This window comes from Symphalangus syndactylus, chromosome 11 (genome assembly GCF_028878055.3).
Source record: "Symphalangus syndactylus isolate Jambi chromosome 11, NHGRI_mSymSyn1-v2.1_pri, whole genome shotgun sequence".
Taxonomy (NCBI): domain Eukaryota; kingdom Metazoa; phylum Chordata; class Mammalia; order Primates; family Hylobatidae; genus Symphalangus; species Symphalangus syndactylus.
Window position 1 is genome coordinate 113729045 of NC_072433.2, and position 27079 is coordinate 113756123.

Here is a 27079-nt window from a genome sequence, read left to right on the forward strand (position 1 = left end):
ACTTGGCCATTTTTACTAGGAGAAAAGTTTAACTCTTTTTTTCCTTTTTTTTACCTTTTTTTTGTTTTTTTTTAAATTTTTTTCTTTTTTCTTATTTTTGGAGAAAAGTCTCTTAAAAAACAAGAAAACAAAAACACAAAGAAAGAGTTTTGAACCTACTTGAGGACTGAGCTCCTGGTCTAATATAAATATACATTTTGTATTTCAAAAAATAGCATTCTTAGGCCAGGCGCGGTGACTCATGCCTGTAATCCCAGAAATTTGGGAGGCTGAGGTGGGTGGATCTCCTGAGGTTGGGAGTTTGAGACCAGCCTGGCCAACATGGTGAAACCCCATCTCTACTAAAAATACAAAAATTAGCCAAGCGTGGTGTCATGGGCCTGGAATCTCAGCTACTTGGGAGGCTGAGGCAGGAAAATCCCTTGAACCTGGGAGGCGGAGGTTGCAGTGAGCCGAGATCGTGCCATTGCACTCCAGCCTGGGTGACAAAAGCCAAACTCCGTCTCAAAAAAAAAAAAAAAAAAAAATTAGCCAGGCACAATGGCAGGCCCCTATAATTCCAGCTACTCGGGAGGCTGAGGCAGCAGAATCGCTTGAACCCAGGAGGCGGAGGTTGCAGTGAGCCGAGATCATACCACTACACTCTAGCCTGGATGATGGAGTGAGACCTTGTCTGAAAAAAAAAAAAAAGAAGTTGCTTTTCCTTTAGGTGGATGTGGTGGTACACACCTGTAATCCTCGATACTCAGGAGGCTGAGGCAGAAGAATCACTTGAACCCGGGAGGTGGAGGTTGCAATAAGCCAAGATCGCGCCACTGCATTCCAGCCTAGGTGACGGAGCAAGACCCTGTCTCAAAAAAAAAAAAAAAAAAAAAGAAATTGCATTTCCTTTTGTTCCTAAGCAGATAGCTACCAATAAAAGGTTAAATCTCTCTGTAGGTAACTACTCTGTGTTCACCTTCTTTTATGTGAAGTGCTAATTTATGATTTACTTAGAGCGAAATGAATACATAATTGACTATTACCCTCCCTGCTCCTTTTCTCCTGCAACATGTGGACTACCATACACTTCCTCTTTCCCCTCCAGCCCATTTTTCCCCTTTAAATATTGAAGCCCTCAAAATCATCTTTGGAGAAAGGCACAGACCACAGACTGTGTGATTGTGTGTTTATTTCTTCCAGGCATGTCCTTAAACTTGACAAAATAAACTTCTTAATTGATTGAGACCTGTCTCAGATCTTTTTTGTTTACAGTAGTCACAGCCACAGCCCACATAACTGAGGCAGATTTAAAGAAATTGGATCATGGGTAAATGACTTTCATTTCCTATAAGCAAGGTTGATGATGTGGCTATTTCAGTAGTACAGGCTGCTTATGACCATGTTCATTCTGATTGATGAATACTAGTGCTGAACAGTGTGTCAGTGATTTTGATTACTCCTCCTTTCTGAAAGCTTTTAGGCCTAGCCTTTGAAAACAGAATGATCTAGAAACAGAGAGAAGAATCATTCTCCACCACCAAACACAGAATGCTGAGTCCTCAGTACTGAACCCAAAGGCTGGTAGGTCATAGAGAGTATATCCTGAGTCAATAGAGGCAACTGCTTTTTGTTTTTGTTTTTGAAACAGAGTCTCGCTTTGTCGCCCAGGCTGGAGTGCGGGGGGGACAGGCTGCAGTGCAGATCTCGGCTCACTGCAGCCTCCACCTCCCAGGTTCAAGCGATCCTCGTGCCTCAGCCCCCCAAGTAGCTGGGATTACAGGCGTGCGCCACCACACCTGGCGAATTTTTGTATTTTTAGCAGAGATGGGGTTTCACTATGTTGGCCAGTCCGGTCTCGAATTCCTGGCATCAAGTGATGCACCTGCCTTGGCCTCCCAAAGTGCTGGGATTACAGACGTGAGCTACCATGCCCGGCCGAGGCAACTGTTATATAAATACTTAAAGGTTAGCGAAAAGATTGTTTAGACTCCATGCAAAAGCACTAACCATAAAAATTAAAAACTTATCTTCATCATAAGATTCCATTAAGGGAGTGAAAGGAAGGCCATAGACTGATAGAAGACACGTGAAATACATAAATCCAAAGTCTTCCATTCAGAATATACAAAACACCCCTTTAAATCAATAAGAAAAAAAATAAGCAATCAATTTTTTTTTGTTTTGGAAATGGGGTCTTACTCTGTTGCCCATGCTGGAGTGTGGTGGCACAATCTTGGCTCCCTGCACCCTCTACCTCCCAGTTTCAACCAATTCTCCCATTTCAGCCTCCTGAGTAGCTGGGACTACAGGCGTGTGCCACCATGCTCAGCTAATTTTCGTTTTGTTTTGTTTTTGAAATGGAGTCTCACTCTGTCACCCAGGCTGGTGTGCAGTGGCACGATCTCGGCTCACTGCAACCCCTGCCTCTCAGGTTCAAGTGATTTTCCTGCCTCAGCCTCCAGAGTAGCTGGGATTACAAGTGTGCACCACCATGCGTGGCCTTTTTTTTTTTTTCGTAGTTTTAGTAGAAACAGGGTTTCACCATGTTGGCCAGGCTTGTCTTGAACTCCTGATCTCAAGTGATCCACCCGCTTCTGCCTCCCGAAGTGCTGAGATTACAGGCGCAAGCCACCATGCCTGGCCTAATTTTTGTGTTTTTTGATAGAGACAGGATTTTGCCATGTTGGCCAGGCTCCAATCTTTCAAATGGGAAACAGACAAACAGGCATTTAACAAAAGAGAGCATCCTCTTTGTTCTCTGGCAGTGTGAGGGAAAAGCATGCCCCTTTATTTTCTCTAGGGACTTCTTGTCTCCTATGGATAGGCCTTGGGCAAATCACACACACACACACACACACACACACACACACACCCCCCAAGCACAGATGAGCAATAATTCTCAGCGATGATGAAGTTCAAATCCAAACTAAGAACAACACACATTTTCCCAAACACAAAAATAATTTTCAAAGATGACTCCTGCACACAATGAAGAAAATAATTTGGGCTCTCCAGATCTTTGCACCAACAAGAAAATTCTTTGAGATGCTTTACTTAGCAAAACAAAACAGCCATTTATACCTAGTCTGTACAATCAGCAGCATGAAGAATTAGCAAAGGCTTTGAAATCAGTTTTCTTTTTTTTTTCCTGAAGATCACCAGAAGGACAAAAATGTACTGTCCTCTGTCTGGAGTCTTTGGAATTTAACTCTCTCTCTCTCCCTCAGACACCCACCCACCCACCCACCACTTTTTTCCTTTAATACTTTTTTTTCTTTTTTCGAGACAGAGCCTCACTCTGTTGCCCAAGCTGGAGTGCAGTGGTGTGATCTTGGCTCACTGCAACCTCCACCTCCCAGGTTCAAGCAATTCTTCTGCCTCAGCCTCCCGAGTAGCTGGGACTACAGGCATGTGCCACCACACCTGGCTAATTTTTCGTATTTTTAGTAGAGATGGGGTTTCACTGCGTTAGCAAGGATGGTCTTGAAGTCCCGACCTCAGGCAATCCACCCGCCTCGGCCTCCCAAAGTGCTGGGTTAACAAGCATGAGCCACTGCGCCCTGTCTGTCTTTTTTTTTTTTTTTTTCTGAAACACAGTCTCCCTCTGTTTCCCAGGCTGGAGTGCAATGGCGCAACCTCGGCTCACTGCAACCTCCATCTCCCGAGCTCAAGCAATTTTCCTGCCTCAGCCTTCTGAGTAGCTGGGACTACAGGTGCGCACCACCATGCCCAGCTAATTTTGTACTTTGAGTAGAGATGGGGTTTTGCCATGTTGGTCAGGCTGGTCTCAAATTCCTGACCCCAGGTGATCTGCCCACCTCAGCCTCCCAAAGTGCTGAGATTACAGTCATGAGCCACCATGCCTGGCATCTCTGGCCACTTCTGATCTGTATTTCGTTACTATAATTTTGCCACTTCAGAAATGTAACATTAATGGAATCATAAGCCATATAACCTTTGAGACTGGGTTTTCTCACTCAGCATAATGCACTTTTAACTAATTAATTAATTTATTTTTTGAGACAGAGTCTCACTCCATTGCCTAGACTGAAGTGCAGTGGCACGATTTCAGCTCACTGCAACCTCTGCATCCCGGGCTCAGGCAATTCTCCTCCCTCAGCCTCTCAAGTAGCAGGCACCACAGATACGTGCCAGAACACTCAGCTAATTTTTTGTATTTTTTTCAGCTGTTTCCTTTAATTAACATCTAAATAGATTATACATGTTCTATAATTATAATATGGAAATGTATATGAGCAAAATATGTAAATTTTTTGGTGAATGCTTAGGGAAGAATGATGTCAGTCAACTTCATCCAAGGTCTTAAGCAGCAGCATCTATGCAGCCAGGATGCAGTCAGAGTTTGGGGACAGAGGTAAATATCCGCAATCCATGCATCTCTTTGATTTCTTCTTTTAGTGCCTGATTAACCATCTGGTGCTGTTGGACTGTTCTCTTCTCCTTAAATTCTTCTGATTCAATTTTAATTTCATACATCGTCCCACAACTCCAGAAATGTCACTGACTTTGATAGCTGTAGCTCGTAGAAGCTTTTCTTTGAGAATTTGGGTCACTCTGAGCTCCCCCTCAGTCTGGATGGCAAACATCCCATGGTGAAGTGGTAGCCTGCGGATCCCGCGGAGCAGAGGCACTGGTGCAGCCGGGCTCCACGCTGCCGTGCCCCGCTGACGCGACCTGCCGCCCGAGGTCACGGTATGCCCCTAATTTTTTTGTATTTTTAGTAGAGATGGGGTTTGACCATGTTGGCCAGGCTGGTCTCGAACTCCCGGCCTCAGGTAATCCACCCACCTCAGCCTCCCAAAGTGCTGGGATTACAAGTGTGAGCCACCGTGCCCGGCCAGACCAGCCCTTTGCAACATTGTAACCTCTGTGAGTTTGTTTTCATTAAATACACTTTCTCTTTTCTATATTTACAAGCCATTTTCCTAAAGATTGGGGCCTCATATCTTCAAAATGATAACTCCTTTCTTTCTCCTTTTTTTTTTTGAGATGGAGTCTCACTCTTTTGCCCAGGCTGGAGTGCAATGGCACGACCTCAGCTCACTGCAACCTCTGCCTCCCGGGTTCAAGTGATTCTCCTGCCTGAGCTTCTCAAGTAGCTGGGATAACAGGCGTCTGCCACCACGCCTGGCTAATTTTTTATATTTTTAGTAGAGATGGAGTTTCACCATGCTAGCCAGGCTGGTCTTGAACTCCCAAACTCAGGCAATCCACCCTCCTCGGCCTCCCAAAGTGCTGGGATTACAGGCATGAGCCAACACACCTGGACTTTTCCTTCTTTCCTTCCTTCCTTCCTTCCTTCCTTCCTTCCTTCCTTCCTTCCCTTCCTTCCTCTCTCTCTCTCTCTCTCTCTCTCTCTCGTTCTTTCTTTCTTTCTTTTCAGAGTCTTGTTCCGTTGACCAGGCTGGAGTGCAGTGGCGCGATCTCGGCTCACTGCAACATCCGCCTCCTGGGTTCTAGCGATTCTCCTGCCTCAGCCTCTCGAGTAGCTGGGACTACCAGCACGCGCCACCACGCCCAGCTAATTTTTGTTTTTAGTAGAGACGGAGTTTCACAGTGTTGGCCGGTATGGTCTTGGTCTCTTGACCTTATTATCCGCCTGCTTGGGCCTCCCAAAGTGCTGGGATTACAGGCGTGAGCCACCGCACCCAGCCTGCTTGCTTGCTTGCTTGCTTTCTTTCTTTCTTTCTTTCTTTCTTTCTTTCTTTCTTTCTTTCTTTCTCTTTCTTTCTTTCTTCTTTCTTTTTTCTTTCTTTCCTTTGTGGTCAGTATTATAAAGGTGTTCATCCTTTGGTCTTTCTGGGGACTTGATTAATTATTTTCAAGTACAGGAAGGTTCATTGTCATTCTGGTATTGGAAGACAAAGATGATACTTGTGTCATAGTTTTTTCAAGCAATCGCCTGTGCATTTTATCCTAAGTGTTTACCAGGCAAGAAGTCTTTGACTGGTGCTACCTGTCAGAGGAGATAGAAGTTTTTGTGAGCCAAGCGTCAGAGTGGGTTCCAAGAGGGCACAGGATTTGAGGAGATGAGAGCTGGGCATGGTGGCATAGGCCTGTAGTTCCAGCTACTCAGAAGGCCAAAGCCGGAGGATCGCTTGAGTCCGGGTGTTCAAGGCCAACCTGAGCAACATAGTGAAAACCCACCTCTGTTAAAAAGAAAAGGATTTGAGGAAATTAAAACTGCAGTGGACTTTCTACATGAGGAAAAAGTACAAACAGAGGCAATGAGAAAGTAAAAAACACCCACTGTATTTATGGGAAGGTGAAAACCTCCTGGGTAAAATAGAAGGCTTCTGTTGGAGAATAAAAAAAGATACTGTTAGATAAGAAATGTGATCCATCCTGTAAAAAACTTTAAATCCCCAAACAAGTGATTGACACAGATTACTGTGAATTAGAGGGGATGTTCATGATCAGAACAGGATTTGACAAAAATTAATCTGGCAATACTTCAAAGGATGAATTGGAGACAAAGAGACAGGGACACTTGTTTGGAAACACATCCAGGTAAGAAGTGCCAGATTCACATCAAAGCTGCGTGAATGGAGAAAAAGGGGCTGCTCGTGACATTTTATGTTGGAATGAATGACATACACGATGGAGAATTGGGCACGTGGACACAGGTTTGACCCACAGCGGAAGAGGTGAATTGTACTTGGGAGTGATCTTTATAAAGGAGGGTCAGGAAGGCAGTATTAAAGAGAGCTATTTTAACCTCCAAAAAAAAAAAAAAAAAGGTAATAAAGCATTTTTCTAGAAAGACAGATGGTGATACAGAGAGGAAAAAAAAAATCGGCCAGGCACAGTGGCTCACACATGCAATCTCAGCACTTTGGGAGGCCGAGGCAGGTGGATTACCTGAGGTCAGGAGTTTGAGACCAGCTTGGCCAACATGGTGAAATCCCACCTCTACTAAAAATAAAAAAAGTAGCCAGGTGTGGTGGCACATGCCTGTAATCCCAGCTACTCTGGAGGCTGAGGTACGAGAATCGCTTGATTCTGGGAGGCAGAGGTTGCAGTGAGCCAAGGTTGCACCATTGCACTCCAGCCTGGGCAACAAGACCAAAAGTCTGTCTCCAAAAAAAAAAAAGAAAGAAAGAAAAAAAGTAAGAAAGAAATCAAGGTGTGGTGTCAGAAGTAGTAAGATGTAGGGAGTTTTCTTTTCTTTTCTTTTTGAGACAGAGTTTCGCTCTTGTTGCCCAGGCTGGAGTGCAATGGTGCAGTCTTGGTTCACTGCAACCTCTGCCTCCCAGGTTCAATCAATTCTCCTACCTCAGCCTCCCTAGTAGCTGGGATTACAGGCATGCGCCACCACACCTGGCTAATTTTTGTATTTTTAGTAGAGACGGGGTTTCTCCATGTTGGTCAGGCTGGTTTCGAACTCCTGACCTCAGGTGATCCTCCTGCCCCAGTATCCCAAAATGCTTGGATTACAGGCATGAGCCACTGCTCCTGGCGAGAGCTTTCTTTTACGGTGAAATTTTTTAAGGAAGCATTTAGTGTGACTAATCTGTTTTCCCCTTCTGAAATAGTTCACTTAAGTACAGCCTAATCAGGAGGGAATAGACTATGCATGCAAGGTCAAGATTGGACTTGCTTTGTTACCTTCTAAAGACTCATGAGAGTGGCAATATTTAAGAATTGATACATTGAGAACAAGTCATGAACTGATGTGTGGGTGTGCATTTTTAATCAAAGCAGGAATGGCATATCTAATCATGTCACTAACTCAAATTTCTCGTGTCTTACTGCAAATCAAATTAAGACTATGACTCTCATTTATCTTATTAAAAAAGCAATTCCCAACATGTATTACTTATTTATTTAGAAAATAAATAACTATCAACCTGCTTTGGAGATATAAAATGCCCTGAGGAAGCCATAGTCAGAATAAAAGCCAGCTACTGCAATTATCTCATACTGTCCTCTTGGATTCAGAAACTCAGAGCTGGGCATGCACCTGTCATCCCAGCTACTTGGGAGCCTGAGGTGGGAAGATTGCTTGAAACCAGGTGTTCGAGACCAGCTTGGACAATGTAGTGAGACTCCTATCTCAAAAAAAAGAAGATTCACAAGCCTAGTTTCTCCCTGTTTCCTCTCCTTCACCACATTCCACTGATGTTGGCCTTCCTCCTGTACTTCAAATATGGTGAGTTTGTCCCCATCTCAGAATGACCTGGAAAGTTCTTCCTGAGATTTTCACATGGCTGTCTCTTTCTTATCATTTATGTATTTATGTATTTATTTATCTGAGACAGGGTCTCACTCTGTCACCCAGGCTGTCACTGCAGCCTCGACCTCCCAGGCTCAAGTGATCCTCCCACCTCAACCTTCCAAAGTTCTAGGATTACAAGTGTAAGCCACCATGCCTGGCATCATTCAGTTTTTTCTTTCCCTTTTTTTTTTTGATCAATAAAGCTTTTTAATCACCTGGGTGCAGGTGAGCTGAGTCCGAAAAGAGAGTCAGCAAAGGGTGGTGGGATTGTCATTAGTTCTTATAGGTTTGGGATAGGTGGTGGAGCTAGGAGTAATTTTTTGTGGGCAGGGGGTAGATCTCACAAAGTACATTCTCAAGGTCAGGGAGAATATTACAAAGTACCTTCTTAAGGGTGGGGGAGAATATTATAAAGTACCCTCTTAAGGGTGAGGGAGGATATTACAAAGTACCTTCTTAAGGGCTGGGGAATATCACAAAGTACATTATCGCAAGGGTGGGGAGGGTGTATTGTCATAAGACCACTTGATCAGTCAGGGTGGGGCAAGAACAGATCACAATGGTGGAATGTCATCTTTCATAGTTCTTCAGTTGCTTCAGGCCATCTGGATGTATACATGCAGGTCACAGGGGATATGATGGCTTAGCTTGGGCTCAGAGGCCTGACTTCTTATATTAATTATTAATTATTCCTGTCTTCTTATATTAACAAGTAAAACAAAACAAAATGGTGATGAAGTGTTGTGGCGGCGAAAATGTTTGGCGGTGGTATGGAGAGATAATGGGTAATGTTTCTCAGGGCTGCTTCAAGCGGCATTAGGGGTGGCACGGGAACCTAGAGTGGAAGAGATTAAACTGAAGAAAGATTTGGGGGTAAGGGGTGATGTTGTGGGGCTGTTAGGAGAATTTGTTCTTTAGAATGATTGGTGATGGCCTAGATGCGGTTTTGTATGAATTGAGAAACTAAACGGAAGACACGAGGTCCAAATAAAAGAAGGAGGAAAATAGGTATTAAAGGACTAAGAATTGGGAGTACCCAGGACATCCAATTGGAGAGTGTACAAGGGGGACCAGTGTAATTATTTACTTGGCTGGCAAGTTTTTGGGCTTTACCCTTGAGTTTTTTTTATGTTGTCATATACCAGGCCAGATTGATTTAGGTAAAAACAACACTCTTCATTTAAAAATATACAGAGTCCCCTTTTTATTTTTTTAGCAGTAAGTTGGGTCCTCGGCAATTTTGGAGGAAAGAGAAACGCAAAGCCAGCAATTGTTTGTTAAAGAAGGATTAGAAACGGCTAGGAGAGAGTAAGATTGATAGTGTGGTGGAGATAGCTGGGGAGAGGTAGAGGGTGGCATCAAATAAGAGTGAATATAAAAGTAAAGAATAGGACTTCATCAGGGTGAAAGTATTGGCGTGTGCCCTATCAGCAAAGATCATCTATCCACTCCAAGAGGGAGTCAAGAGTGGCAGATTGGGGAAAGTACCAGCAGATATCTGCTATGACGGTTTAGAGGAAAAGTGTAAACCGGCAGTGTAAACAAGGGCAGGGCATATATGAGTAACTGAGAATGGTGAATAGGAGTATGACTAGAGAGAAGATAGAAAGGATGACAAGTTTTTGGGGTGCAGTCCAAGTAGTGGGGGTGACTGTGTAAAGCCCTGTTTTAAAGAGTAGGGTAAGGAAGAAGAGACCTAATAAAAATGAAAGGATGTATTAGGCTTATAAGGGTTACTATTATCCTTTAGGAATGCAGCTGAGTTTAAGGGAAGTAGGAGAGAGTACTTATGACTTCCAGGCGGAAGAGGAGAAATCAGGCTGTCTGTCTGACGGCCACAGCTTTACTCTGGAATGATGAACCTAAAGGGAGGAGGGTCCTGCAGATGAACAGCCATTGGGGTACTATAGATGACTAAGTGGGGTCCAGTCCACCGAGGTTGTGGAGTTTGAGGAGTCAGATTCTGAACAAGAACTGATGTACCAGCTAGGGTGTCTTCATATGGCTGGGAATCTAGGGTAGGCAAAAGAAGATTAGCAGCTCAGCGAATTTCCTGTCTAGCTTGCTGGAAGACTGGAAGATAATCACCTAGAGGGCTGGTGTCTGGAATGAGAGTGGGGCCTAATAAAAAGGAGTGTCCAGACAGGAGCTCAAATGGGCTGTACCCTGTAGCATCCCAAGGACAGGCCCGAATTCTGAGAAGGGCAAGTGGTAAAAGTACTGTCCAGTCCTTTTTAAGCTGGAGGCTGAGCTTGGTGAGGTGTATCTTTAAAACAGCATTAGTTCTTTCTACCTTTCCTGAGGATTGAGGGCGATAAGGAGCATGAAGTTTCCATTGAATGCCTAGGGCCTGAGAGACTGCCTGAGTGACTTTAATAAAGTTTGGTCCGTTATCAGACTGTATAGAGGTGGGAGGGCCAAACTGAGGAATTGTCTGACAGAAGGGAGGAAATGACCATGGTAGCCTTCTCATACCCTGTGGAAAAGGCCTCTACCCATCCAGTGAAAGTGTCTACCCAGATCAAGAGGTATTTTAGTTTCCTCACTCGGGGCATGTGAGTAAAGACAATTTGTCAGTCCTGGTCAGGGGCAAATCCCCAAGCTTGACATGTAGGGAAGGGAGGGGGCCTGAACAATCCCTGAGGAGTAGTAGACTAGCAGATGGAACACTGAGAAGTGATTTCCTTGAGGATAGATTTCCATGATGGAAAGGAAACGAGAGGTTCTAAGAGGCAGGCTAACGGCTTGTAACCTACATGGAAGAGGTTATGAAATGACGACAGAATAGAATGGGCCTGTGAGGCTGGAAGGAGATATTCTCCTTGGTCCAAGAACCATTTGCCTTGTGTGGGAAGAGACTGATAGGTGGAAGTTCGAATGGGAGAGTAGGTGGGAGTGACTGATAAGAAGGAGAAAAACTGGCCATGAGGGACAGAAGTTGGAACACTAGCTGCTTCTTTAGCTACCTTATTAGCATAAACATTGTCCTGAGCAATGAGATCTGATGCCTTTTGGTGGCCCTTGCAGTGAATGACTCCAGCTTCCTTTGGAAGTAAAGTATCCTTGAGAAGAGTTTTTATTAAAGAGGCTTTAATGACGGAGGACCCTTGTGTAGTGAGGAAACCTCTTTTTGCCCATGTTAACAGCATACTGGTGCAGGATATGGAAGGCATATTTAGAGTCAGTATAAATATTGATGCGTAGTCCCTTTGCAAGAGTGAGTGCCCAAGTTAAGGCAATGAGTTCAGCTTACTGAGAGGTAGTGGAGGGGCAGAGCGGTAGCCTCAATGATAGATGTGGAAGATACTATAGCATAGCCTGCCTTTGCTGGTGTGTGGCAATTAGGCATCGTGGAGCTGCTATCGATAAACCAAGTGTGATCAGGGTGAGGAACAGGAAAGAGGGAAATATGGGGAAATGGAGTGAATGTCAGGTGGATCAGACAGATACAGTCATGGGGGTCAGGTGTGGTATCAGGAATAATGCGGGAGGCCGGATTGAAGTCCAGGCCAGGAACAATGGTAATTGTGGGAGACTCAGCAAAGAGTGAGTACAGCCAGAGGGCAGAAAATATATGCGTCAGGTGTGAGGAAGAAAATAGATTTTGGAAGTTATGAGAATTGTAGAGAGTGAGTTGAGCATAGTTTGTGATTTTGAGGGCCTCTAAAAGTATTAAAGCAGCGGCAGCTGCCACACGCAGATATGAGGGCTAGGCTAAAAGAATAAAGTCAAGTTGTTTGGACAGAAAGGCTACAGGGTGCGGACCCGGCTCTCGTGTAAGGACTCTGACCACACAGCCCTGCACTTCAGCTGTGTGTAATGAAAAACGTTGGGATGAGTTAGGGAGAGCTAGTGTGGGAGCAGTTTTAGGGCTGTTTTTTAAGGAATGGAAAGGGGAGTGGGAAAAGGATTTAGGATTTATGGGGTGAGCTAGGTTTATCTAGAACAGAATAATGGGTTGTAGAGGGAGATATTGAGGATAGGAGAGTGTACGGGTTGGGCACCATGGGGTGGATAGGCAACACAATTTGGTTGATAAGGCGCAGATCCTGAACTAACCTGTAAGGCTTGTCCGGTTTTTGGACAAGTAAAATGGGGGAATTGTAAGGAGAGTTTATAGGCTTTAAAAGGCCATGCTGTAACAGGCGAGTAATAACAGGCTTTAATCCTTTAAAGCGTGCTGTGGGATGAGATATTGGCATTGAGCGGGGTAAGGGTGATTAGGTTTTTGTGGGATGGTAAGGGGTGCATCATCCGTCACCAAGAGGGAGTAGAGGTGTCCTATACTTGTGGATTAACGTGGGGAGATACAAGGGGAGGATGTGAAGGAGGCTTTGAACTGGGGGAAAAGGTGGCAATGAGGTGTGGCTGTAGCTCAGGAATAGTCAGGAAAGCAGATTATTTAGTTAAAATGTCTCGACCTGGTAAGGGAGCAAGGCAGGTGATGATAACTAAAAAGGAGTGCATTAAAGAATGTTGTCCAGCCGGACACAGTGGCTCACGCCTGTAATCCCAGCACTTTGGGAGGCGAGGCATGCGGATCACGAGATCAGGAGATCGAGACCATCCTGGCTAACATGGTGAAACCCCATCTCTACTAAAAATACAAAAAATTAGCTGGGCGTGGTGGCAGGCGCCAGCAGTCCCAGCTACTCGGGCAGCTGAGGCAGGAGAATGGCGTGAACCCGGGAGGCAGAGCTTGCAGTGAGCTGAGATAGTGCCACTGAACTCCAGCCTGGGCAACAGAGCGAGACTCCACGTCAAAAAAAAAAAAAAAAAAAAAAATGTTGTCCAAGTTGGCACCAGAGTTGGGGAGTTTTAAGGGGTCTAGCAGCCTGGCCGTCAATACTTACAGCAGTTATGGAGGCAAGAGAAACGGGTCCTTGAACAGAAGGTAATGTGGAGTGGGTAACTCCCGTGTTGATTAAACAGGGGATGGACTTACCCTCCACTGTAAGAGTTACTCGAAGCTTGGGGTCCGTGATAGTCCGGGAGCTTCCAAGGCGATTGGCCACCGTCAGTCTTCAGCTGCTAAGCCAAGGAGATCTGGGAAGGAGTCGGCCAAGGAACGTTGGGTTTGAGCTCTAGGAGCTTTAGGAGTGGCAGGGATGTGAGTTGAACAGTCCGACCTCCAGTGGGGGCCTGCAAAGATAGGGCACAGCTTAGGAGGAATCTCAGGCTACGGGCATTCTGAGGCCCAGTGGCCAGGCTTTTGGCATATGAAGCAAGGTCCACAAGGAGGTTTTGAAGGAGCCCATGGGAGCTGTGGCTTGGATGTTCTGAAGTTTTTGTATGCTGGAGACATGGTTTTGGGTTGTCTTACAGTGGAGGCAAGTAGCTGTAACTCAGAGATGCACTGTTGCTTGGCTGCTGCTTCTCTATTATTGTACATCTTGAAGGTGAGGTTAATTAAGTCCTATTGTGGGGTTTGAGGGCCAGAATCCAATTTTTGGGGTTTTTTCTAATGTTGGGAGGGGGTTGGGTAATAAAATGCATATTGAGAATAAAACGGCCTTCTGGCCTCTCCGGGTCTAGGGCGGTAAAGCATCTAAGGGTTGTTGCCAAATGGGCCATGAACTGGGCTGGGTTTTTATATTTGATGAAGAAGAGTCTAAATGCTAACTGATTTGGGAGAGGTCAGTTAAAGAAAAAGGAGCATTAACCGTGACTATGCCTTCAGCTCCGGACACCTTTCTAAGAGGAAATTGTTGGGCAGGTGGGGGAAGAACGAAGCTGTAAACCAGAGCAGGTGTGAGGAGGGGAGGTGATAGAATGATTATAGGGTGGGGGAGGGGAGGCCGAGGAAGAATTGGGATCTGGCTAGGCCTGGCGAGGAGCAGCCTGGGGAGGAGCGGAGAGGTCAGATGAGTCCGTAGGAAAGGAGGATTCAAAGGACTCAGAGCTTGGAGTGGTGACTGAAGGAACAGACAGGAGAGACAGAAGAAAGATTTGGGACGAGTCGCATTGGGAGCAGAGATTAGGAAGGGCCCGATGTGTGAAAGAATGCCTGGACGTCAGGCACCTCAGACCATTTGCCCATTTTTCAACAAAAAATATCGAGATCTTGTATAAGGATCTTGTATAGGATAGACAAATCGAAAGTGCCATTCTCTGGCCACTTGGAACTGGTGTCGAGTTTGTACTGGGGTCAAGCAGTATTGTAGAAGAAAATAAGACGTTTAAGTTCTTGAGAGAAGGGGGAATGGAGGGCGGAAGTTTAGTGAAAAGACCGCTTACCCGATTTGAAATTGGTGAGATGTTCCTTGGGCTGGCTGGTCTGAGGACCTGAGGTCGTAGGTGGATCTCCTCATGGAGTGAGGGCGAGGACAGGGGGCTGGTCTCCTGAAGGAGTCCTCCTGTCCCAGGTTTTCAGCACCAAATGTCACGCACATCCGTGTGAAGAGACCGCCAAACAGGCTTTGTGTGAGCAATAAAGCTTTTTAATCACCTGGGTGCAGGTGGGCTGAGCCCGAAAACAGAGTCAGCCCAGTTTTTTCTTTTTTCTTTTTTTTGAGGTGGAGGCTTACTCTGTCACCCAGGCTGGAGTGCAGTGGTGCAATTGCAGCTCACTCCAACCTCTGCCTCCCGGATTCAAGCAATCCTTGTGCCTCAGCCTCTGGAGTAGCTGGGATTACAGGTGTGCACCACCACGCCTGGCTAATTTTTGTATTTTTAGTAGAGACGGGGTTTCACCATATTGACCAGGCTGGTCTCAAACTCCTGGCCTCAGGTGATCTGCCTACCTCGGCCTCCCAAAGTGCTGGGATTACACGGGTGAGCCACCTTGCCCAGCCACACTGTTCGGCTTTTAAATTAAATGTCATTTCCTTGGGGAGGTAGAGCAGATGCCGCTGGGTGCCCTGCCCATAACCCCTCACCAGGCTGTGCATTCATCCTCCAGCTGCTACGGGCCTTGGCTGCTAATGGCTCAGGCCATTGTCCTTTCACAGAGGATTGTTGTTGGCTGAGAGGAGCCTCTTCCCCTAGAAGTGGGTCCTGGAGATGATGGCTGAGAGGTTACGTCCTCCTCCTTGGAGGAGCCAGGGCCAAAGACTCACTGATGAAGGGATATAGCAGCCTTCTCGCCTCGGGGTGGGACAACTTCTGTGGTACAATTAACAGCTGAGAGCTTGCCGTGGGGATCAGGTGGAGGCTAAACTTCCTTTATTATTATTATTATTAGATATATTTTTTTTGAGGCAGAGTCTCACCACTCTGTTGCCCAGGTTGGAGTGTAGTGGTATGATATCAGCTCAATGCAACCTCCGCCTGCCTCCCGGGTTCAAGCGATTCTCCTGCCTCAGCCTCCCAAGTAGCTGGGATTACAGGCACACACCACCGTGCCCAGCTAATTTTTGTATTTGTAGTAGAGACGGAGTTTCACCATGCTGTCCAGGCTAGTCTTGAACTCCTAATCTCAAGTGATCTACCCGCTTCGGCCTCCCAAAGTGCTGGAATTACAGACGTGAGTTACTGCGCCCGGCCGGGAGGCTAAACTTCTGAAGTCATTTTGCCTAACTTTTTCCCTGGTGTCTTCTACTTTTCTTACTCCCAGCTTCCTTCTTAAAATCACCGAAGCAAGAATTCCTGCCTCAGTTTCTGCCCACCGGGGAACATAATCTAAAGGTAGTGACAGAAGTGGGCCTAGGAAACTGACTAGATCTAGATTTGGACGTTGGATCATTCGTCCACTAGATGGCAGTGAGAACCCCATCATCGGTGGTGGGAATTACTGTGATGATGCAATTGCTAAAATGTTCACCAGTAGTTTACTGGGGACGAAGTGTAGTTAGAAGTTGTGTTAACTTGTGGAATGGCTCTGGCATTTGAGTGTATGGAGAAAGCATGGGAAACCTGGGCACGCAGGACCACTGTACTACTTTTTCAACTTCTTATGAGTCTCTAATTCTTGCAAAATAAAAAGTTTAAAAACTGAAGATACGCTGGGCGAGATGATTCACGCCTGTAATCCCAGCCTTTTGTGAGGCCAAGGCAGGAGGATTCCTTGAGTCCAGGAGTTTGAGACCAGTCTGGGCAACACGGTAAAACCTCATCTCTACAAAAAAATACAAAAATTAGCTGGGTGTGGTGGTGCATGCCTATAGTCCCAGCTACTCAGAGGCTGAGGTGGGAGGATCACTTGAGCCAGGGAGGCCAAAGATGCAGTGAGCCGTGATTGTGTCCCTGCACTCCTGCGTGGGTGACAGGGTGAGGCCCTGTCTCAAAACAAAACAAACCACTGAAGTAAATAAATAGCAATATCATGAAAACAATATTGTATCCTAGGTGGACTAGTAAACATTAGTACCATCCTCAAGGATTAAGGGATGCAGAGCCAATGATTCTCACATATCCCCATTTAATTCAATAACTTGGTTTCTGCAAAAATCAACTGAATTGTGCCAGATGGCATGGACTACCAGAAACTCAACAAATAATATCCCCAATTAAAGCTCTTGGACTGGAAGCAGTATTTTTACTAGAACAGATTAACATAGATTTTGATATGTGCTGTGTAGCTCTTGGACTGGCAACTATATAAATATAAATTAATGCAATTGAATGTATTCATGACTTTGTGTCCGGACTATGTTAACGCTCCTATTCTCCATCACAATGCAGTCCAGAGGGACCCAGATCATGTGGCCATTCCACAGAATTTCACATTCAGCAGTTATGTTGATATGATAAGTGAACATAAGAAGTACCCTGGGTTGCTGGTAAGACACATGCACTTCAGAAGGTAGAACATAAGCCCTTAAAGGAGTCTGCCACATGCATTGGTGAAGTTTACAGGGGTCCAGTGTTCTGAGGCATGCCGGGACATGTCCTCTATGGTGAAGAACAAGCTATTGTACCTTCCAACTCCTACCACTAAGAAAAAAGCACAGAGCATGGTAGGCCACTATGCATATTGGAGTTATATATCACACTTGGAGAACACTGCTTTGATTCATTTATTAGATGATGATGAAGGTTACCAGTTTATTTATTTTTATTTTTATTTATATTTTGAGACAAAGTCTCACTCTTGTCACCGAGGCTGGAGTGCAATGATGTAATCTCGACTCACTGCAACCTCCACCTCCCGGGTTCAAGCAATTCTCCTGCCTCAGCCTCCCGAGTAGCTGGGATTACAGGTACCCACCACCACACCTACCTAATTTTTGTATTTTTAGTAGAGACGGGGTTTTACCGTGTTGGCCAGTTCATCTCAAACTCCTAACCTCCCAAAGTGCTGGGATTACAGGGGTGAGCCACCACCTCCAGCCTTAAAGTTACCAGTTGAAGTGAAACCCTGAGCAGAAAAAGGCTCTGTAGTAGATCCAGTTTGCACTGCAAGGAACATTGCCACTTGGGCCATATGACCAAGGAGATTCTAAGGTACTAGATGTATCTGTGGTAGATAAAGATGCAGTGTAAAAGCTCAAATATGAGAATCTCGGGGCAGATGCGAAGGGTTCTGGGGCAAGGCCAAGCCACTGGCAGCAAAACTATATACCATTCAAAAAACAGCTTCTGGGCCAGGCGCGATGGCTCATGCCTATAATCCTAGCACTTTGAGAGGCCGAGGCAGGCAGATCACTTGAGGTCAGGAGTTTCAGACCAGCCTTGCCAATGTGGCAAAACCCCATCTCCACTAAAAATACAAAAATTAGTTGGGCGTGGTGGTGTACGCCTGTAACCCCACCTACTCTGGAGGCTGAGGTAGGAGAACCCAGGAGACGGATCTTGCAGTGAGCCAAGATTGTGCCACTGCAATCCAGCCTGTGTGACACAGCGAGGCTCCATCTCAAACAAACAAACAAACAAACAACAACAACAAAAACCAGCTCTGGCATGGTGGCTCATGCCTGTAATCCCAACAGTTTGGGAGGCCAAGGTGAGTGGATCGCTTGAGCTCAGGATTTCAAGACCAGCCTAGCCAACATAGTAAATCCCCATCTATACTAAAAATACAAAAAATTAGCCAGGTGTGGTGGCATGGGCCTGTAGTCTCAGCTACATGGGAGGCTGAGGCATGAGAAATGCTTGAGCCTGGGAGGGCAGAGGTTGCATTGAGCCAAGATCAGGCCACTGCACTCCAGCTCAGGCAACAGAGTGAGACCATGTCTCAAAAACAAACAAACAAAAAGCCCAGCTTCTCACACACTATTGGGACCTGGAAGAGACTGATTATGAGACATCCAATGATCATGAAATTAGAGTGAGCTGCCTATTATGACCTACCAAGTCATAAACTCGAGGACGCCAGTGCATTCCATCATAAGGTGGAAACAGTACATCTGAAACTGGGATCAGGTAGGTCCAGAAGGCACAAATAATCTGTACGAACTATGTCAGTAGTCCAGGCTGACATATCACCCACTATTCTTACACAAACATTTTTCCTTCAGCTCATACCTATAGTTTCATGAGGCTTCACTAGGACCACCCGATAGAGAAAGAAAAATCCTGGCCTTGGTATGTTGCTATAGGCAGAAAAGAGACTGTTGATGCTCTACGGCCCATTTGGGCTGAAAGATAATGGTGGAGGCTAATTATCTCAATGGCCAGAAATTCAGGGGGCGGGGGGGTCCTGGTTATCTGCTATGTGTGAAGAGAAACATTGCCCAGCAAAAGGTGGGGATACATGGTTCATGGGCAGTGGCAAGTGGTCTGCCGGCTTGGAAATAACAAGACTGAAAAAAATTATAAAGAATGCCTGGAGAGGCTGGACACGGTGGCTCACGCCTGTAATCCCAGCACTTCGGGAGGCTGAGGCAGGTGGATCACCTGAAGTCAGGAATTTGAGACTACCCTGGCCAACATAGTGAAACCCTGTCTCTACTAAAAATACAAAATTGGCTGGGCATGGTGGCACACGCCTGTAATTCCAGCCCCTTGGAAGCTGAGGCAGGAGAATTGCTTGAACCCGGGAGGCAGAGGTTGCAGCAAGCCAAGACTGCGCCACTGCACTCCAGCCTGGGCAGCAGAGCGAGACTCCGTCTCAAAAACGAACAAACAAAAAAAGAATGCTTGGAGAAGAAGCATGTGAGTAGATTGACGGGAGTGGGCAAGAAATGCCAGCTGATGTCCACTAGAGAGCATGCACTGCACATGAGGCTCTAAACAAGCAGTCACCTAGTGGATGCCAGCTAGCTTCTATCCTCAGCCACACCAGCATTTGCACAGTGGTTTATGAGCAGAGTAGCCGTGGTAGAAGCAATGTGAGTTATGCGTGATTTCAGCAGCATGGGTTGCCTCTCAACAATGCTGATCCGGTTACTATTGCTGCCGAGTGTCCAGCCACAGGAACAAAGAGCAAAACTGAGCCCTCCAGGCAATACAGCACCTTGAGAAAACCAACCGCTACTTGGTGGCAAAATGATTATATCAGACCCCTTTCATTCTGCAAAGAGCAACAATTCATCCTGGGCAACACTGTATTTATTATAGCCTCAGGACCAGCTGCAGCAGTCAGGGTTATTAAGTCTGTTCCACTAGCCCTTCTCTTATAAGGTCCCAGAAACTGCACCAGCCAGAATCCCAGAAAACCTGCAGCCAGATGGACTGACATTAACATGAGAAACATTTGGAGCTGAATGGTACAAAGGGTAGACTGTAGCAGATGCTGTTGGTGCCCTCATAAATCCCCCTGGACAGGCTGGTGTGCCAGCATTGGCTGCTAATGGTTTACACATGTGCTCCTCGCCAGAGACTTGCATTTGGCTGAAGGGAGCTGCCTAAGCCACAGATGACTGAAAGATTAACATACTCCCCACCCCACAGATTATCTGGGGTCAATGACTGATGGATGCAGGGGGCTAGGCCCAGCCCCTTGCTTCCGGAAGGTTCACCAAACATTTGTGCTCCCCCTTCCACAGTGCCTGGAGGCAGTGTCCAGCCATAGACTGCATTTCTCAGCCTCCTTGCAACTAGCCAGGGCCATGTGGATAGTTCTCATCAGTGGAATGTGAGAGGAAATGAGATGTATTCTCTCAAGACCAAGAAGATTAAGAAGGCTTCTCTGCTTGTTCTTTCTCCATCCTTCATCCTACATGCAGAGGACATGGAAACCCTACAGCTGGGTTAACCCTACTGGTTAACCCTATCCAGATTAAAGGAGCTTGGGTTCCTGAATCGCCTCATGGAAGGCTGCCACCAGTCAGGAACACCTGCACTGTTAAGTGAATGAGAAACTTTTACTGTTTAGCCACCAAGGTTTAGGAGTTGTTTTATTTTATTTTATTTTATTTTATTATTTATTTTTTGAGACGTAATTTCACTCTTGTTGCCCAGGCTGGAGTGCAATGGTGCAATCTCAGCTCACCGCAGCTTCCGCCTCCCAAGTTCAATTCTCCTACCTCAGCTTCCCGAGTAGCTGGGATTACAGGCATGCGCCACCAAGCCCGGCTAATTTTTGGTATTTTTAGTAGAGACGGGGTTTCTCCATGTTGGTCGGGCTGATCTTGAACCCCAACCTCAGGTGATCCGCCCACCTAGGCCTCCCAGAGTTCTGGGGTTACAGGAGTGAGCCACTGCGCCTGGCCAGGAGTTGTTTTTTTAAAGCAGCAGCAAGAGGGATATTAATCTAACTAGTATACCCTCTACCTAGGAACTCTAATGGAATTTCTGATGTACTAGAAAGTTGAACTGCATGTTTCCAAAGGTTTCTTCTCATCCAGATTCTCTGGCACATCTCTGAAAAATGACTGAATTGTTTTAGTTATTCTGCCTAAAGGTTACATTGCTAACAGTGTCACTTACCTATTCTATTGTAAACATGATAAAGCACAAAAGCCCACGGCTGAGAACTAGATTCCAGTTCTGGCTCCTCTACCAGCGTTTATAGGGTCTGGTAAAAATGTAACTTTTTTTTTTTTTTTTTTGAGATGGAATCTTGCACTATCATCCAGGCTGCAGTGCAGTGGTGCGGTCTCAGCTCATTGCAACCTCCGCCTCCTGGGTTCAAGCGATTCTCGTGTCTCAGCCTCCCGAGTAGCCGGGATTACAGGCACCTGCCACCATACCAGGCTAATTTTTGTACTTTTAGTAGAGAGAAGGTTTCACCATATTGGCCAGGCTAGTTTCAAACTCCTGACCTCAGGTGATCTGGCCACGTCAGCCTCCCAAAGTGCTGCGATTACAGGCATGAGCCATTGCACCTGGTGGTAAAACGTAACTTTACCTCTCTGAGCCTGAGTTTTACCAAATGTAAGATGAAATGTGAGAGAGGTCAATGGGACCTCTAAGAGTCTTCCTAGCTCTGATATTTAATGATTATCTATAGTGTATTTCTTCAAGAAATACACAGCAACAGTTCTTTATAGGTTGAGAGGAGTGGGAGCACAGAACTTCAGTGCATTAAATTTTGCAGTCAACTTACAATAAACTATTTAATCACTGAGTATCTTTTATTTTTGGAATTTAACATTTGGAGATGAGTCAAAGACACTAGATTCTTTGCTTCTGGCGCTAGATATAATCACATCGACTCAAATATTCCATTCAATTAAGGCAGTAATTGGGGGTGATTTATCTTTCAGAGGAGTGGAAAATGGGGCCAAGGAAGTCTGGTGGGAAATGGCTGTGTTTGGCAATACGAAGAAACACTCCAGGGCACCTGGCCACCACCGCATCAGTGACGCATAGCCCAAGCCAAGAATGAATTCAACGTTAAGCTACAAGCTATTGAAGTTTTAATTCCTTTAGAAACAAATAGGTATGGCTGTGTTCCAATAAAATCCTATTTTTTGGTTTCAGTAATCATTTTTTTAAAGAAAGTCATTTTGAAGGTACAAAATTATTAACAAAAGATTTCCAAAACTACCACAGATAAATCTGTTTTTCTGGTAAATGTAAAGTCTTCTGACATTCTGTTTTTCTAAATCACATAGTTTTTGTTTGGTTGGTTTTTGGGGATTTTTTTGTACAGGACAGGGCATTTAACTGATCTCTTGATGCTTGTATAAGAAATCTAGGCCAAGTGGGCCAGGCGTGGTGGCTCATGCCTGTAATTCCAGCACTTTGGGATGCTGAGACAAGGAGATCAAGACCATCCTGCCTAACACGGTGAAATCCCGTCTCTACTAAAAACACAAAAAATTAGCGGGGCGTGGTGACAGGTGCCTGTAGTCCCAGCTACTCGGGAGGCTGAGGCAGGAGAATGGTGTGAACCCAAGAGGTGGAGCTTGCAGTGAGCCAAGATCGTGCCACTGCACTCCAGCCTGGGTGACAGAGTGAGACTCACTCTCCAGAAAAATCTAGGCCAAGTATAGACAAGGAAGGGACTGGAAAGCATCTGGGTCTCTGACTTTTTCTGGGCTGCCTATGTCTCACTCATTGTGTAATATGCATGTTTCCACTGGGCTGACTTTCCCACAAGGGAGGACAATGAGCAATCCTCAGAGGCTGGGGCTACTAGATTCAGTTTCAGCTGTTGGATGATGCCTTGCTGAACAGCCATGCAAGTTGTTGTCAAATTCTAGTGGTCAGCTGCAGTTTGAGCAACGACATCTTGTAAGGCTTTTCAAGGGACAGAAAAGACGGATGATCTCTTCCCCCTCTTTGTCAAGCATTTTGCTCCGTTCAGTTTACCACAAACCTGGCTCTTCAGTGTTTAATCTGTGTACTCCTATTACTAGTATAAAAGGAACAGTGATTTCCTTAAGAACTGAGACCTAAGGTGTTGCTGGCTTTCTCTGCTGAGTATCTGGGGAATTATTTCAAAATCTCCTCACAGAAAAATGCATCAAACACTAGAGGAGGTTAATATAGTTTGGATATTTTCCCTCTCCAAATCTCATGTTGAAATTTGATCTCCAATATCGGAGCGGGTCCTAGTGTTTGGGTCATGGGGGCAGATCCCTCATGAATGGCTTGGTGCCATCCTCGTAGTAATGAGTGAGTTCCCTCTTGCTCTACTAGGTTCCCTCAAGAATTGGTTCTTAAAAAGAGCTTGGTACCTTCCCCTCTCTCTTGCCTCCTTCCTCTTGTCATGTGATGCCTGATCCCTTCCGCCTTCTGCTGTGAGTGGAAGCTTCCTGAGGCCCTCATTAGAAGCAGATGCTGGTACCATGCGTCTTGTACTGCCTGCAGAACTGTGAGCCAAATATAACCTCTTTCTTTGTAAATTACCCAGTCTCAGGTATTTCTTCATAGCACTGTAAATAGACTAAGACAGAGGTGTTGGAGGATCTAAGACCTGTTCCATTAGGAACGAACAGCATCTAGCACGTGCTTCTAGTATCACCTGGACTTAAAATCTCCGTGGCCTCTGTGTTTCCTCCTTTACCTTCTATAACCATTCACTTGCCAACTTATGTCTAGTCAATGTACACAGGGTTTTTCATACCATTCCTTTCTAAAATTGCCATCACTTATTTCAGGCTCTCTCAATGACACCATAGCATTAGACTCTGAACAGCCTTTCTAGCCCCAAGGCATCTTGACATGCTAGTAGACTATTCATTTTAAACCCATTTCCCATCCTATTTATTTCTGCTCATTTCTTCTCAGTGGTTGCCTACTGCATACGTAATTAAATATAACCTTACCCTGGCATATCTTAAAATTAAGCTTTGACTTGCTTAATTTTCCAGCATTAATTTTTCTTTTCTTTTCTTTTTTTTTTTTTTTGACATGGAGTCTCACGCTCTTGCCTAGGCTGGAGTGCAGTGGTGCAATCTCAGCTCACTGCAACCTCCACCTCCCAGGTTGAAGCTATTCTCCTGCCTCAGCCTCCCTAGTAGCTGGGATTACAGGTGGGTGCCACCATGCTGGCTAATTTTTTTGGTATATTTTTAGTAGAGACAGGGTTTCACCATGTTGGCCAGGCTGGTCTTGAACTCCTGACCTCAGGTGATCCACCCACCTTGGCCTCAAAGTGTTGGGATTACGGGCGTGAGCCACCTCACTGGCCTGAATTGTATTTTAAAAGGAGCTCTCGGCCAGGAGAGCTGGCTCATGGCTGTAATCCCACCACTTTGGGAGGCAGAGGCGGGCAGACCACCTGAAGTCGGGAGTTCGAGACCAGCCTGACCAACATGGTAAAGCCCCATCTCTACTAAAAACACAAAAATTAGCTAGACATGGTGGTGCGTGCATGTAATCCCAGCTACTCAGGAGGCTGGGGCAGGAGAATCGCTTGAACCTGGTGTCAGGCCTCTGAGCCCAAGCTAAGCCATGGTATCCCCTGTGACCTGCACGTATAAATCCAGATGGCCTGAAGCAAGTGAAGAATCCAAAAGAAGTGAAAATGGCCAGTTCCTGCCTTAACTGATGACATTCCACCACAAAAGAAGTGAAAATGGCCGGTCCCTGCCTTAACTGATGACATTACCTTGTGAAATTCCTTCTCCTGGCTCATCCTGGCTCAAAACCTCCCCCACTGAGCACCTTGTGGCCCCCCTCCCCTGCCTGCCAGAGAACAACCCCCTTTGACTATAATTTTCCACTACCCACCCAAATCTTACAAAACGGCCCCACTGCTATCTCCGTTCGCTGACTCTCTTTTCAGACTCAGCCCGCCGGCACCCAGGTGATTAAAAAGCATTATTGCTCACACAAAGCCTGTTTGGTGGTCTCTTCTCACGGACGCGAGTGAAACCCAGGAGGCGGAGGTTACAGTGAGCCAAGATCATGCCACTGCACTCCAGCCTGGGTGACAGTGAGACTCTCAGAAAAAAAAAAAAAAAAAAAAAAAAAAAAAAAGGAGCTCTCTGACTTCCTGAAAGTAAACTGTGGAAAGACCAGGATAAAAACAGGAAAAATCATTTAGAAGCCTCTGCAATAATCTGTGATGGTGGCTTAGACCAGGGTGGTGGGCAAGGTTATGGAAAGAAGTCAGAAAGAAGTCAGACTCTAGAGATATTTTAAAGGTAGAACTGACAAGATCCACCGATGGGTCAGATACAGGATGTGAGAGAAAGGGAAGAGCCAAGGATAATTTTAGTTATCCTTTGTCAACTAGAAGGATGAAGTCCGCATTTACTACAATGTGGTAGACTATAAGAGGAGCAAGTTTTGGAAGGTGGGGTGGAGGGAAGACAGATTTTTATTACATTATCAGTGATAACTTAAAAATAGTCCTAATCTTATTCAACATTTTCATTAAAATAGTCCTTTCTAGGCCAGGTGTGGTGGCTCATGCCTGTAATCCCAGCACTTTGGGAGGCCGAGGCAAGAGGATCACTTAAGGTCAGGAGTTCGAGAACAGCCTGGCCAACGTGGGAAACCCTGTCTCTATTAAAAATACAAAAATTAGCTGGGTATGGTGGTGTGCACCTGTAATCGCAGCTACTCAGGAGGCTGAGGCAGGAGAATCTCTTGAACCTGGGAAGTGGAGGTTGCAGTGAGCCGAGATCGTGCCACTGCACTCCAGCCTGAGCAACAGAGTGAGATCCTGTCTCAAAGAAGAAAAAATAAAATAAAATAAAATAAATTAAGACACATATTCTTTGACCAAGCAATTCTACTCCTAGCTATGTATGTTAGAGATATGATCACATACTTCTGAAAAGACACATACACAAGATTATAGTATGTAAGTAGTATGATATGTAACAGCAAAAGATTGGAAACAACTTAATACACAATAATAATACAGTAATGGCCAATTAACCTGTGGGACATCTATTATAAACATCCATTAAAAATAATAAGGCAGCTTTGCAAGATACATGATTAAAAGAAAAAGGCAAAGTGTAGAATGATTTGTACAGTAACTACCATTTGTGTAAAAACAATGAGAGAGACAGAATCCATGCATGTATGTTTGTAACTGCATGGAATATCTCTGCAAGTACATATGGCAAACTGATAAATATCATTGATTCTGGAAAGAAACTGGGTGGCTGGAGAATAAGATTGGAAGGAGACTTTTTTTTTTAAACCAAGTATTTTAGCTTGGGTTTGTGGGAATCTAACTCTGAGATAGAAATGAGTGCAGAAGATTTGTTGGGGAGTGCTCTGTGGAGATAACACCTGCAGGAAGTGAGGAAGGCAGCACTTTTCTTTTTTTAATGTGGGGCCAGTGCAGCTGTCCCCAGGGCTCTGGGAGTTCTCTATGGCCTGTCAGGGAATCCCTGGGGACTAAGACTGCAGTGGCCAGGTTTTGTGCTTATTTACTAGGGGGTGGATTGAGGGAAGAGCTATGTACCCTTGGAGTACCCTGGCCTGACCATCTTTCAGGATACGTCTTGGTCAAGGCTGTCCACCTGTTGCCCTTGGTCCTTGGGCACTGGGAGCCATGGGTTCTGCTGCCTGTCCAGCTGGGCTCCCTTCCTGGGCCTGCCTGAGACCGGAGGCCTTAGAAACCCACAGTGCAGTTGCAGCTGAGGTCTCAGCCTGCTCTATAGTTCTGTGATGAGCTCTGGAGTTGGGATGGTCCTTCAGCATCATAACAAATTGAGGTAAGAAAAACAGGACTTTGTGCCCCCAACCCCTGCAGCCCATCATTGGCCTAGGGCTGCCCTCTGGGAAGGCCTTGGGAAAGGTAGCCCCATGCGGTTCACCCGTTGATATTTCCCACAGCAGGGATAGGGATTTCTGAGCCCTGAAGAAGATCCGGGCAGAGTACCTTCAAGTTTGTTGAAAAATAAAATAGAGGCCGGGAGTGGTGGTTTACACCTGCAATCTTAGCACTTTGGAGGGCCGAGGCGGGTGGATCACTTGAGGTCAGGAGTTCGAGACCAGCCTGGCTAACATGGTGAAACCCTGTCTCTACTAAAAATACAAAAATTAACCAGGCATGGCAGCACGTACCTGCAATCCCAGCTACACAGGAGGCTGAGGCAGGAGAATCACTTGAAACCAGGAGGCAGAGGTTGCAGTGAGCCAAGATCGCCCCATTACACTCCAGCCTGGGGGACAAGA

General features: G+C 45.7%; 1 pseudogene; it reads right to left on the reverse strand.

Annotated features, from left to right (window-relative positions):
* Positions 1-4254: 4254 nt before the first annotated feature.
* Positions 4255-17585, reverse strand: LOC129492702 (bolA-like protein 3; annotated as a pseudogene).
* Positions 17586-27079: the final 9494 nt, after the last annotated feature.